Source organism: Olea europaea, chromosome 16 (genome assembly GCF_002742605.1).
Source record: "Olea europaea var. sylvestris chromosome 16, O_europaea_v1, whole genome shotgun sequence".
In the NCBI taxonomy this organism is placed as follows: domain Eukaryota; kingdom Viridiplantae; phylum Streptophyta; class Magnoliopsida; order Lamiales; family Oleaceae; genus Olea; species Olea europaea.
The window spans coordinates 3483345-3499647 of NC_036252.1; positions in this window are offsets into that span (position 1 = coordinate 3483345).

Below are 16303 nucleotides of genomic sequence, written 5' to 3' on the forward strand. Positions count from 1 at the left end.
TAAAAATTAATTGAAAATTACCTCAGTAGAACGATTGGGATTTGGATTTGCAGTGGCAGACGTAGTGCCGAACGTAGCCATTCAGTTTGCTAGTTTAAAAAATATATCAACTATAAATTTGAAAATTTAAAACTAAAAATTGACAGTATAATAATTAAAAATATGAAAGTAGAACAAATAGTACCAGATTAGACGGTTTTATAGCTGTTCTTGCCTCAAAATCTCACAAATATCCAGAGGTACACCAACAAAAACTTGAAGTAGTTTTATTGAGTGTGTGTCTATTTATGTAGCTTTTGTAAAAAGCTAAGCGGCAAGGGTTTTGACGGGTCGGTACTGGTACTCGGGTCGGATTATTATTTATTTATTTATTTTGGGGACAATAGAGGTAGATTATACAAATTTATAAACCATTCATTATTCCTCTCAATATTTCTACTTATGAAACCATTTATAAATTTTTCAAACATTTATAATAGCAAATCAGTAAACAAGTAGATAGATAGTAAATTTATTGATTAATTCTATCTAGCCTACTAATATGTAAGAGCAATCTAGATGGCAATAAATGTGATAAATCCATTTTGGGTGCATTTTTATTGCAAATATGAAATTTTACATGAAAAGAAAATAAATTTAGCAATTAAATTGCTTAGAACTTATTTACATGAAAATTATCAATTAAATGTGCTTGATTGATTTGATTTTTAATCTAGAAAATGTTATATTTATCCATTTTTATTAGTGGGTAGATGAGAGAAATTGATAGATAAGAGATAAAGAGAAAAATTACCAGAAAAATAAAAAACTACTCTCCGTAAGAAAATATTTTCCTTGTTTTCAAAAAATATATGATTAGGAGTGGGCAAAAAAATTCAAAAAATCGACCAAATCAAACTGAGTTGAATTAAATATGATTAAGGAAGACACACATATGACACTTATCCTCGTATACCAAAATGTCTTCTAGAGTCAAGAGACATTCATACCTTTGTGATGCTAAACGAGGCTCAAATTCAAACGCTAAAACACTTGTTTATAATACGTTGACAATTATAACGTGGATACTTGGTATTTCAAAAATAATAATTACATTTTGGCCCTCTTTGGATTACATTCTTTAAAAAAAAAAAAAAATACATTTTTAAACAGTAATTTGATATCATTTAAATCACAAATTTTTTAATAAAATAATATTATACACAAATACAAAATTTTTTCTTATTTTTAACCACACATTATCCATCAATTTATTATTTAAAAATACGTTCTTTTAAAACAATGTGGCTCGAACACACACTTAATGTTAGTGGTGCTAGAGCAACAATTTATGTTACTTCACTTGATATATTCATTTAAATGAATTATGTGAACTTACATTTACAATAAATCTAATTAATATCATTTAAGGCTTGTTTGAGCCCCTTTAATTTCAAAAAGTATATTATGGACTAGTGATTGATATTGAAATGTGTGGTTAAAGAAGAAGGAAATTTTTTTGATTTATGTACAATATTATTTTAATGAAAAATATGTGGTTGAAAATGAGTACTTTAGAAAAAATAATGTGTAGAATGATTGACAAACAAAGACTTAATTGGCACTTAGATGGATACTTCATTACTCTTTCAAAAAGCATGAGGAAGTTGATTATAGAGAAGCCCACGGCCAAGTTAGTGATCGAACAACTTCGTCAATTCGAGGCTTTATTTTAATACATTACCTGTAACTATTAAACTTGTACAACATCTAAGACATTTCTCGAGACCTAACCAATCAGTAGTAGAGTCAAGATTTTCATTTATTGAGGAAAAAAATGTTAGAAGGGTAAAATATATATGCAATATGTATATTCTAAAATTTTCTATATAAATTCAGTGTAAATCAAGAATCTACATCTACAATCTATCTATCTACAATATATTAAAAGTGGGGATTGAGAAGAAACTTTTAATTACCAATTGTACTCTTACTTATTTAGCGTTAAGTCCAATATGCCTTCATTTTTCTTCATATCTTTACTTTTCCATTTTACCCTTATGTTTTTATCTTTATGATCAATAATACCCTTAAAATTAAATTTATTTCAACTAAATTCAATTATTATTAGAATTCAAATTATTTATCTTTTAAATTAAGTCAATTAATTTCCACTAAACACTATTATTACTAATTATTACTATAGATTAATAAAAACTTATATAAAAACAAAATAAAAATTATAACAATACCACATATATAATTAACATGAAATGGCATAGACTATTAAATCAATTAATATTAATATGTAAGATTTATAAAAACAATAAAATTATATATACACTCAATTTTTTTAAAACCTAATATTATAGATTAAAAGGCATTCCTAAAAGATTTCATTGAAAATATAACATAATAGTAAAAAAAACAAAAAATTTCCTGTTAACTAATGTTTGCTTAATAAGTATTAAACGAAAAGTCATTTTATAATAATCCATCAACTTTTAATCACCATTAATTTATATTAATTGATAAAATATGATACAAAAAAATTACTTTTCAACAACCTAAGTGTGAATAGACGGCAAACATTCGATTTCGCATTTTAATTTTACTTTTTTTTATATTTGTGGTGAACTATACTCTTAGCTGTTTGAGTCCCATTAAATAAAAAAAATTACAATAATACTATTTATATATATAATTTACTTGAAAATGACTAAAAAATACATATTTAAAATAGTATTGCATTTCCGAAATATTTTCAAACCTAATAATACATATTAAAAATAGTATTGCATTTCTGAAAAATTCTTTTGAAAATAATAAATTCAATCCATACTCGCAATCTTTAAATACTTTATTAATCAATACATAATTAGGACATTTTAGTTTCCATAACATAAACATTTTTCGACAAAATTTTTAGCACAAATGAAGGAAAAAAAACTATATAAGAGTTTCCTTACTCTTTAAGTCTCAATTGTGAATAATTTTTTTCTTTCTATTTTACTTTCTCTGTGTAATTGTTTATGTGTAATTATTAATCACAAATTTTTATTGTCTCTTTTGATCAAAATGATTGCCATTCTTTTTTTTTATTATTATTATAGAGCAAACAACCAATAATAAACTTTTAACTTTTGTCAATGATGAATTTCAATAGTGTGAATTATGTAAAGAATTATTATATTGGATAGTTATTTTGAAATTACTTTTTACAAATATTATATTTTTAATCGAAATTTACTTGCATTCGGTCATCCAATGCAGTACAAACTTTTCTTTATTTCCTCATCTCTTATTGTTACAATCGTACAATGTGTAAATGTTAGTTTTGAGGAATTGAAAATTCTAATGTCAATTTCACTTGCGACGAATTTAAGTACGAGTTGTCAGTTTGAAAAAAACAGTTTAGTGCTTATTAAAATTTGCAATTTTTTCACTTAAACATTGGATAAAGAGAAAAAATTATCAAAATCTAATATTAGATTCTTCCAAATTTCGAGTGTAATATTCTCAAAATTTTTAACCTTACAAATTTGATTCAATACACATTTCCATAGAATATTAATAATTTTTGAGTTATTAATTTTATTGATTATAGTTATTTCTATAATTTACATTCACTTAGCATTGTTACCTTTAATCTGTAAGAAAGATTTTTTTATTTTTCAATTAATTACGAGTATTAATCATTAAGAAAGCTCTTGAATGCATAGCCTCCCAACTTTTTTATTTTATTTTATTTTGAATATTGGTTTTAATGTAAAATTATAGTTAAAAGTTAATTATGTAAATAAATTAATTGCATAATCAAATAGTTTAAGATTTATGTCGCAACCAACAATTTTTTGTCCAAGTGTTTTGATATTTTAAAATTCTGTAGGCATTTCAATTTTTTTTATTAATTATAACGATAGAACATTAGTCATACCATACTAAAAAAGTGTATATTTTGAATTTTAGTGTCATTATATTAAAATATTGTTATACGATATACTAAAAAAATTGTATGTATCACTGATGCTTATTAAAGTTATATTATATATAAATATTACTAAAAAATATTAACATTATTAAACGCTGAAAGATCTTAAATTTGACTTTACAACTTTGTTTAAGTTATAAATTCTTTTTTCACATTATACCATGTGCAAAGAATATTTAGAAAACTATCTTTTGATTTTAAGTTTGTACCAATTATTTTTATAATTTTTTTATTATCATTTCCTTTCAACTTTCATAGGATTATTATTAAAAAAAAAAAGGTACATGTCTTCAATGATACCAAATTTAATCAGATTGAATTGAATTGAAATAAGTCATTTAGGCAAACCAAGGTAAGAGATTAAATATGTCACTACTTTCGACAAATTAAATGAGGTATAACTTTTTATATTTTGTGATTTTGGATATATTTAATGAATATAAATTATGCATCCACTTTGGTGTTTTAATATTCACATGTATACATACTTTACTTTTTAAATTTAATTTGACATATTTATATTTAAATAGATTATATAAGAATTTTGTTATGTTAAAGTAAAAATTTTGTAATATATATGAAGTTGCATTCAAAATAAAGCAAAAATGATAATAATTCAACTTTATGAATTTAAGCACGCCATTTGTTTGTAGCAGTAATAGAATTTATTAATTTTTGACATGCTTACTTATTGTCAATTCAATTCAATATTAGATTATTTCAGTTCTTTATCCTCAATGTACGTTCTTTTTAGTTATTTCGTTTCATATTTGATTCTCATTTTTATCTTTTGTGTTGAATCTAAATAAAAATCAATTTTATCAAGAGAAGTTCCTAAATACATTGTTGACAAGTGTATCTGCGCATCCTATTAACTCCGACAAATGATGAAGGATATTTATTTAAATTTAACAATTTTCAATACATCTATGCGTGCACTAATCATTAACAAAGTTTAAGGACAAACAATGCTTACTATTAGAATATACATTTATGAAAAAGAGACGAAAAAAGTGATGAAAATGTGCTTTGAAATCAGTGTATGGATATGTATGAGAAGTAAGATGCTAAATCTTAGCATCTATGCCATCTCTAACTTTACACCAAAATTTGCACTATTTTGCACAAAATATTGTATTTAACTAAAAATTATCTCTAGCAATTATACCAAAACTCACAGCAAATGAATAGTGTTTTATAATTTTTTTTCTTTTTTTTATTGTTAATAATTGACGAGTGATTTACACTCATTATATTATGCCATTAATTTCATAATTTTGCTATTTTGGAGAGCATTTTAGAAGTGCTAACAAGTGATTTTGGTGTTGTTTTGTAGATTGATGTAAGTGGAGAAAACAAGAGCTAAAAGAGGTCAAAGGAAGGAAATAGGCAAAAGCTAGCGAAATTGGATGAAATGACCAAAACGTAAGAGATCCAAAAAAAAAAAAAATACTTCATCGAACAAAATACATGTTCAAATTACAAAAAGAAAGGGGTGTCATCATAAGAAAAGACATAAACTAATCTAAGTCCTCGGTCCTTTCTCTCGAGGCTGTGCTCCCCTGCTCCTCCATTGCGTCCTCGCCGTCAACGTCGACCTCATGGTCCTCGACGGTTTCCTCGGACTCTGAAAGCTTGAGAGCATCAGCAACCTCGGGGATGCTCTTTAAATCCTTGGGTTTAGCGTCGGGCTTCGATCTCAAAAATGCCCGAGCTTCCTTAAAGGCATGGAAGTACGAGCTCATGGCGTACTTTCCCTTGAGACCGTTGAACTCCTCGGACATTTTGAAGTCCTCGATCGCAACCCCTCGAGCTACAGCCAGGCGAGTCTCAAAATCAATCTTCAAATGCTCGATCTCGAGCTTTAAACCTTCGGCCTCGCCCTTGGCAGCTCCAGCCTCTTCTCGAGCTTTCTGGATGTCATTCTTCGAGTCCTCGAGCTCCTTCTGAAGAAGAAAGCGCTCAGCCTCCAAGTCGGCTATCCTCTTCTCATGTGCTCGAGAAACGTCCTCGAGTTCAGTGGTTTTTTGGGCCTCATCTTTCCCTTTCAGAGAAAGGCCTCGGGCAATGCTCAGAGCCTACATCATATAAACTCGAGCTTAAGCAATCACAGCGTTTAAACCTTATATTTAAACCAAGTAAATTGAGCGAGCTTACCTTCAGAGTGAGAGATTTCAGAGCCTTCATGCCCTCATCAAAACCGAGGTCCTTCCAATACTTATCCACGATGCTTGACACTAGAGGACACCAGTCAGGATCCTGATCTTAGAAAGAGGGCATAGGTCGGACCTCATCCTCGAGGTCAACAACCTCGGGAGTACTCCTTGGCCGAGGACGTGACCGAGGTGGAGCAGTAGGAGTCTCAGTGGCCTGTGTGGTAGAGGTATGTCCCCGGTCAGAAGTTTCCCCAAGCCCACTTCTGATATTCTCGGGGCCTAAGTCCCGAGCTCTCTTCTTCCCTCTCTTTTGCCCTGGAGCTCGAGCTTGAGGGGCCTTCGACTTTTTGGTCACGGCCTGTCTGAGGGCTGAAGGATCAAAAGTCATCTCTGCAAAAAACAAGTCATTAGAACGAGCACAATTATATGTTCAAGGACAGATCAGTAAAGAAGAAGGCAAAAAAAGTCCTACCCTCAGTGCCTTTCACATCCGCGAGATCGAGAACGTCATTCTCAAGGATGTCATCTATATCACATACAAGAGGCTCGAGGTTCTCTAACATTACCCTATGCCTTTCTAAAGACTCGAAATAGGCCTGGCCTTCACAAAATAGGGGAGTGTCGGGCAAAACCCACCTAAGACTAAAACGAAGGTCACTATCCTGAGGTACGACATAAAACCACTTTTCTTTCCATCCTTTCAAAGAACTGGGCATCCTCCGTAATCTAAATCCTCCTCGAGACGAAAGGTAAGCAAAACAAGTATATTGAGGAAGCTGTTTCAGGTCGAACACCATTCTACAGAGATCGACGTATGAGTTAATTCCTAGGTATCTACAGGCTATAAAGAAATAGGTGAGCATCTTCCACCCATTTGGCACGAGCTGTCCAGGGCTCATATTATGCTCGACCAATAAAGCCACAAAAAAGGGATGCAGAGGCCATCTAAATCCCCCCTTAAGTGAGTCCCTAAATATCACGAACTCTCCATCCCGAGCAAAGGCAATCCTATCCTCTACCCCTGGCGTCCTAATGTCGCATTTGGGCATGAGCCCATGCTCCCTAGCCGTCGATATTGTTAGATGTTCCTTAAATTTACAGGGAACCTCGGAGTACCTAAAAGGGGTCGGGATACTTTGTGTCCGAGGTTGGGCATTAATTGGGATAGCTATAGGTATGATCGAGCATCCTATGTCCTTGGGAGTACTCCTCGAGGATGATGACGAAGAGTCACTACTGCTTCTACTAGACATCCTGACCTAGGTAAAAAATGCCTAAAGAATAACTTAAAAACTCGAGGTCTTACCTTAAAGCCGACGCCTAAAAACTCAAAGTTCTGATCCCGACGATTAGTGAGAGAAGTTTACTGAGAGTAAAAAGTGAAAAATGAAATGTAGAGAGGGTATTTATAGGCAACAGGAGCAGGAAGCCCAAAGGTCACTACCCCGACCGTTAGATCTGGACACGTGTCCTACATCCACCCCTACCAGTTTTTACCGCCTTTTCCTATTCTAGGGCTGACGTTAGTACACGTCAGCCTTCTGATCACAGGTGTTCAGAAGTTCCTCGAGCTAAAAACTCGAGCTTTTATTTCCAGTCTCTTTGCATCATATCCTCGAGTGAAGTCTTCGAGCATATATGCACGTGGGCCAATGATGGTGACATTTTCCAATATCCCCGATCAACACATTATCCCAACGACTATCTTTGGTAAAGTTTTAAATCCATCGATGATGTCCTCGAGCGTGTGCAGCCTCGAGACACTAAGCCCGACCACATCGCCTGCTGCTACGCATATTGCAAATATCTTGTCTTCGAGCGTCACAGTCCTCGGGCATATACTCCCCTCACAACCGACGATGGTTGACCCTTTAGAATTCCTACGCAATTAGGAATCTTAACTCCCACAAGGATTCTATCCCACATATAATTATGGAATTCAAACCAACTCCTTAACTATTCAGGACTCCAACAGATGAGGACATCCAGCCAGTTGAGTCCCACTAGGAGAATGTCACTTACTACTATAAATACAGAACCTTGAGCCATTATTCAGGTACGTTTTTCATTGTTCTTCAACACATAGCCTCACGCACAAAATTTCCTTTCTGACTTAAGTATCGGAGGGGCGACGAGAACACATCTCGTTGCCTTTGTTTCAGGTACCGGAAGATCACGTTCGTGCTCCTCATCAGTTATCAAGCTCGGGAAATCTACAGGTACGATTTTTGGTAGCATCACACTTAAAACAGGGAGAGTAATTTTTAGAAATTAAATTATAAAAAACTATAATTGGAATTTGGAATTTTAAAAAAATACTTTTTTAAGCCTAGATTTAATCGATCGAGAGGAAATTAGGTCAATTGCCCTCAAAAAATAAAATATTAAATTAATACACTTAAAACAAGATTAGAACTACAAATTATCTATTAATTACGCTCAAAACCTCGAAAGCCCCAAAAATTCCACAAATTGATTCCGTCACTTTTTTTAATTTCATATTACTTTTCCTTTAATAATCTTTATATTTTTTCGTTTCATAAGATTGAGAGCTAATGATATATTATCTTTTTCCTATCATGACACTTTTTAGCAGTGATATATCTTAGCCCCTTAAGAAAAATGACATGATATGTTACTTTTGTATGCTTTTAACTTCATAAATTGTTGTCAAAATTATCTCTTGTTTGAGCCTCATTATTTGGTAAAAATATATTTTGGGATCGTGAAATTTTGAAAAATATGTAGTTAAAAAATAAGAAAAAGTTTTAGGTTTATATGTAATATTATTTTATTAAAAAATATTTAATTGAAAATGAGTTTGAAAAAAAAAATATTGATAAGTGGGTAACAAGGACTTGACTTATATGTAAATAGGACACACCAATTGTTCTATTGATGGAATTGCATATCAATGACAACTTATTCTCTTTTTTAGCCTCCGTTTGGCCCCTATTAATTTTCATTCCATTACATTTTATTTTTTCTCTTCTATTTTCAATCACACAATCTTTCATAAAATAAATATTACACTTAAATCGATTTCAACCACTCATTTAAAAAAAAAAACACTATTTCACTCATTTTCATTTCCACGAAATGGGGGCCAAATGGGGGCTTAATAGTTTCAAAACTTAGTTTCTTAAATAAAATGTGTACATTCTATTGGATCAACAATTCTAGTTATTTTGCCACTTTTATATTGGTTATCTTGTTCACATTTGTCTCCACAACTGATGAAGTTGTTAATTTTAACCACATCTACAAAAATGATACAAATGAAATAGTGTGAGATGTTTTAAAAAATATGATAGAGTATGTGACTTTTAGCCCTTGTTTGAGCCACATTATTGTGGAAAAAATGCATTTTTGAATAGTATATTGATGTAAAATTTGTGGTTAAAAAATAAAGAAAAATTTTGAATTGCGTGTAATATTATTTTATCAAAGAATATGTAGTTGAAATAATGTTAAATCAGTATAATAAAATATATTTTTTTCCAAATAATGTGGATCAAACAGTGCCTTAAATTTCATCACATTAATTCATATGCGAATGTCAAATAAAGTGATACATTATCTCACTTTTTAATTTAAAGGTTTGAATTCATATTCATAATTAAAATTTCATACACACGCAAACATGCATCCCTTTAAATTGATCAAAAAGAATTCAAATGAGTTAAAATATGACATTTTTAAAGAAGTGAAAGAGAATGTCACTTTTCTCATTCTCGTCTTTGTATTTACGAGTTTACAAAGCACCTAGCATGCTTCACTTGAATTAACCCAGAGTTCATTCTTCATGTATATTAATTCAATCCAATTCAAACCCTCCGATCATTATGTCTATCAAAATTTCCCATGTGTTTTTTTTTTTTTTTTGTCTCAAACCTTTAAATTTTGTGAAATGGACATTTTTTGGCCCATAGTAAGTTGGGAAAACTTTGTTGCTTGAATTCAAAGTGAGCATATATTATCGTTATTGTTTGTAACTCGCGGGTCGAAGAACCTAAACTAGCATTGGCTTGCGAATGACAAATTTAAAGAGAAGTGATCATACCAAATGGTAAATAGTTTTCCTAACTTATTGATGAGTGATTTACACTCATTATATTATGCCATTAATTTCATGATTTTGTTATCTTGGAGAGTATTTTAAAAGTGCTAACAAGTGATTTTGGTGTTGTTTTGTAGATTGATGGAAATGGAGAAAACTAGAGCTAAATGAGGTCAAATGAAGGAAATAGGCAAAAGCTAGCGAAATTAGATGAAATGACCAAAACGTAAGAGATCCAAAGTTCAAGGATTAAAATGAAATTAATCAAAAGTTGTGTCGAAACTTGAAATGAAGATTCGAGAGTTCTAGAAGCCAATTGGACAAAGGAAGGTGTCAAATGGATCAAATTTAGTCAAGATATGATCATAAATCATTTTCCAACCAAAAAGTTTTGCGTCGGAGTTTTCGTCTCACATTTAGACTCATTTTTGACATAGAAAAAGATCGATTTGGAGAATGATTCCTGAAGTAAAATTTTAGTCCTTTGAATTAGCTTTCCAACACATCTTGAATCACTTCAATCGGATATTGAATGAAAAAGTTATGATAAAAATACTGAAAGCTGTCCATTGCAACCGAAGTAGACCTCAGCGCCCAGGCGCTATCCCTCAGCGCCTAGGCGCCATGATGCTGAAATTTTGACAGAAAGTCAGCGCCTAGGCGCCGTCGTGCGAGAGTAATTTTTTTAGATTTTTACCATTCTTTTTCGGCCCAACTCATCTCCAAATCTTTCCCTAAACTTCAAGACAATATAAACACAAGATTGAAGACCTAAATGAGGGGGGAGCCGTACACTAAAAATCGATGGAATCAAGCCATGCGTTCTTGACATATTGGAGAGAAAAACAACAAGAAGGGAGATTTAAAGGAGAAATTTAAGAAGATTAACACCAAGAATTGAAGATTGGAAGCATTCATTGGAAGAGGAAGGAGGTCTTGGTGCAAGAATTCCACCTTTTCTTCTACATCTTTATTTCAAACTCGGTGATGTATTCTAAGACAATTTCCTATTTTTTTTTCCATTATTATGAGTAGTTAAATTTGATTTTAGGGCGAACAATGTAATCTTTTGGAATCCTTTATTTCATGCAATTGAGATTCTAGTGCTTTTATATTTCATGTGTTGATTTTAATGTTGTTCTTAATACATTTAATTACTTGATCACTAATTAGATGATTTGTGAACAATGATTGCGTAGAGATGCGGATTATTTGTTTAGACCACATGTTAAAATTCGGTAAATTAATATAATGTGTAGAGATACCTATATTGATTGCTGCGGTCGTGTGTGAATTCTTAGAACCAATATTTCGTTTAATTAAGTTTAATTTGCAAGGGATATGAAATTAAACTAATTAAATAGGCTCAATGAGAACTCAGAGGGGTAAGTTGAATACAATAGAAGAATTCGACCGAACACTATCTTAGGTTTTATGAATCTTGATTTATGAAGAAAAGGTGACCAATAGGTGAAATTGTTCCGCCCTAACGTCCATTTATTGTTTGAATTCTCAATCACTTTTCGTTGAATCCAATCGCATTTTTAAGTCTTTAAAATAAAAATCACATTTAATCATTGTTTTTTATTTATATTCGTCAAATAGTAGTTAAAGAAAGATTAAATTAAGTGCTACAAAATAGTCCTCGTGGGATCGATAACCGGACTTTTAGATCCACTATTACTTGTTACGGATCGTACACTTGCGAAATAAAATTTTACAACACTTATCATCTTCATAGCCTAAGCTAAATAAATGTTACTTACAACTTCAATGTTGCTATCATACTACAAATCCAAAAGAACAACAGAGAAAATATTAGTATGAGAAAATAGTAGTATGGAGACACACAAGTCAAATCAAGAAGTGGTTCTATTTTCCACCTACGAGGATAAATTTTCACCACAACTTGTGCATGAATTGTTGGAAGATTAGACTGGCGAATTTTCAGTCAAGACTTTCTGGACATTTTGAATGCTATAGAATCCAATGTACCGCATCAGACCTCATACGTATTCAACATCGAGAGTCATCACGACATGTACAAGAGAGGGATTGCATATGCTTATTTTTTTCAATAGGGAACTACATCGGTCGACATTGTGAAATACAGAAGCCTCTCGGAAAGGACAATTTGAGAGACAGATCATAGACAATGAGACATTACACTCATCGCAATTGGTACAGAGAAAAATCGAGAAAATCTCATAATTACATAGCATATTTTCTTCTTCTTCCGATTTGAAATTCAAGAAATTGAATTGATTGGGAATTTATTTGAGAAAATTTATTTTCCGAGTAAAATAAAATCCCAAAAAATAGTAGTTATTTCTCTCCAACGATATGAAGCTTGAAAGAGTGGAAAACTTGAGTTGTTGATCGGCTCCTTAGGTTAGCACCGTAAATATTATGGTCTTTATTGAGTAAAAATGTATTCGATTGCAAGCATGAAATTTACTTGGAAATAAAATAAATTTTAGGTAATTCAATTACTCATATTTATTTACATGAAAATTATCAATTAAATATGTTTGATTACTTTTATTTTCAATTTAAAAAATATTATACTTGTCTATTTTTTATTGATAAATAGACTGGGGGAGAGAGAGGGTAGATGAAAGAGAAGAAGAGAGCGAATTATCTTAAAAATAAAACTTACTCTCCAAAAGCAAATATTTTCCTTATTTTCAAAGAAAATATGGTCACATGATCAAAAGTTAAAAAATATTTTTCACGAAAAGAATATCAATCAAACAACACAAAAATAGAAATTTTGGTGAAAAATAACATGTTTCATAGTATTAACAATCAAAAGCACTCATAGCCCCCACTTTGTTAAAAAAAAAAAATCATTTTTTCATCGTTATTTCACTATTTTAATTGTCATTTTTTACTTCTTCACTCACAAGTAGCACCTACTTTTCTCTCTAATGGTCAAAATCAATTCTCGTAATCACTACTGAACAGACCCTTAGTATATTTGTCTTTTAATTCACATTTCTTAAGTTTTTAAAAATAAGTTAAAAAATAAGGATATTTTTTTAAGTACTCCTTTTATCAAATATGCATTTTTAGCCAATTTTAAAGAGGTGTCTAGTTAAAATACAATGGGAGTACTTTTTGAAAATGGAATGGTCAATGAAGCAAAATTCCATTTTGACTTGTTAACAAAGGAATATTATCACAATGGCCTATTGAGTGGTAAAAGACAAAAATACCCTTAAATACATTATATAATTACAAAAGATGATTTTGTTTAAAAGATATTACTACCATTTTAGTTAACAATTAAAAACCAAAGACTTCTCACTTAAAACATCAAAATCAGCTAACTTTTCTTATCTATTTACTCCAACACAGATAAAAATACTCTTATCTTTCATCTACTTCAACAAATCTTTCCTTATTTTGATCAACAAATGTTTCTGTAACAAGTTTCACGGGTTTAGTGAGTTCTTGTTCCAAGTTGAAAATTGATTACCATACACATCTATAGAAGAGGGAACTTATCCCAATCGATTCTACATAGAAAAATTTACTACAAACATGATAGTGAAAGAGAGAGATTCATAGAAGAAGAGTGTCTAGGATAAAGAAGAAGAGTGTTTCTTTTAATCAGTTCGATGATGAAGATCTTGATATTCTTCTTCCAAACGTGTTTCCAATGAATAAGAAGAAGAGTGTTTCTTTTAATCTGTTCGACGATGAAGAACTTGATCTTCCTTTTTCTCTTCCTAACGTGTTTCTAATGAAGAAAAAGAAGAAGGTAGTTTCACTGAAAAAAGAAGAAGGAAGTTTCAGTTCGCCTCTTTGATGATCTTCTTCTACATGATCAACCAGCACCACCATTAGTACCATCTCAAACCCACCACCAAAAGCTTTACTCAAATCCAAATCTTAATAGAACCTTCCATGATATAAACCCTGAACCGATTCTAGCTATTGTTCCTCATTCAAGCCAAACAATGCCCCAATATGCTGGAACTCTTTAAAAAAATAGAAAGCTGGAGAGCAAAGAAAAAATTAAGAATATTCGTAACCAAGTACAAAATGAGCCGGAGCCAGCTATCTGGCTATTTTTCGGCATTTTTAGCTATTTTTATTGCTGTCAGTATTATTCTTATAATTAAAAATTCTGTTTCATCATTATCTAATGAAAATGGGGATTGAATATTGGGTGTGCTCGTATTTTTCAGGACGTCGATACAACATGATGATATCATGCAACGCGGAGTCTCCCAATGCATTATTCAAGAGAAATCAAGAATTACCGATTCTCTCACTGATTAAGAATATCTGTACCAAGCTGCAGTAGAAGTTTCACGATCGACGCATGGAATCAAAGAGTTGCACGAGCGTGCTAGCTAACTCCGACACAAGAGGAAAAGCTCTTTAAAGCTATGGAGGTTGTGAGAAAGTTGAATGTTGGACCATAGGACGAGCCCCGCGCTTCTCTGTAGAATGTGTACATAATACGGCATTCTTGGTGGATTTGACTAATGACACATGCACTTGTAAACAATTTTAGTTAGAGGGTTTTCCATGTGAGCATGCAGTCACGATAACTATGTATCGAGAATTTACGACAAGACATCGAGAACATTGTACTCTCCTTATTACACTGCTGAATATTGGAGAGCTGCGTATGCCAAGACTATATTTCTTCTGCCAAACGAAGTCGAGTGGGAAGTTCCTTACCATGTTCGCCTACTCAATACATTGTCGCTGCCTCTCATTAAACTGCGTGATTCTGAACGTCCAAGTACGTTTAGAATACCATATGTCGGAGAATTTTCTCGACTGCGAAGGTGCAGCATGTGCAAAGTAGTAGGGTATACTTGTCAATTTTGTACAAGTCAGGTTCCCCTAAATGACTGTTAGACCATTGTGTGTTGTTGTCGGTGTCAAATAAATAGTATATACTTTTATTTTACGATATTCAGAACTACGTCGTAATTAAATAAGCGATTATTTTATATTACAAAAGATCGTTTTGTTTAAAAGGCATTACTACCCTTTTAGTTAACACTTAAAAACCAAACACTTCCCATTTAAAACATCAAAACAAGCTAAATTTTATTATTTGTTTACTCCAACACAAATAAAAACACTCTCGTCTTCCATCTGCTTCAACAAATCTTTCCTTGTTTTGATCAACAAATGTTTCCATAACAAGTTTCAGGGGTTAAGTGAGTTCCTCCAAGTTAGAAATTATTACCACGCACATCTATATAAGAGGGAACGTACCCCAATCAAATCTACACAGAAAAAACTTACTGCAAACACGATAGTGAAATAGAGAGATTCATAGAAGAAGAGTGTCGAGGATGAAGAAGAAAAGTGTTTCTTTTAATCTATTCAATGATGAAGATCTTGATCTTCTTCTTCCGAACGTGTTTCCAATGAAGAAGAAGAAGAGGGTCTCTTTTAATTTGTTCGACGATAAAGATCTTGATCTTCCTTTTCCTCTTCCTAACGTGTTTCTAATGAAGAAGAAGAAGGTAGTTTCACCGAAGAAAAAAAGGAAGTTTCAGTTCACCTATTTGATGATCTTCTACATGATCCACCAGCAACACCATTAGTGTCGTCTCAAACCCACCACCAAAAGCTTTACTCAAATCCAAATCTTAAAAGAACCTTCCATGATATAAATCCTGAAGCGATTCTAGCTATTGTTCCTTATTCAATCCAAACAATGCCCGAATATGCTGGAACTCTTTAGAGAAATAGAAAGCCGAAGAGCAAAGGAAAAATTACGAGTATTCGTAACAGAGTACAAAATGAGCCAGAGCCGGCTGTCATACTGTTTTCCAGCATTTTTTGCTATTTTTATTGTCGTCGATATTTTTTTTGTAATTAAAAATTCTGTTTCGACATTATCTAACAAAAATGGGATTGAACATTGGGTGCACTCGTATTTTTCAGAACGTCGATACAACATGATGACGTCAAAAAACGTGGAGTCTCCCAATGCATTATTTAAGAGAAATCAAGAATTACTGATTCTCGCACTGATTGAAAATATCCGTAGCAAGCTGCAGCAGAGATTTCACAATCGACGTACGGAATCAAAGAGTTGCACGAGCGTGCTAGCCTTAACGCAAGAGGAAAAACTTT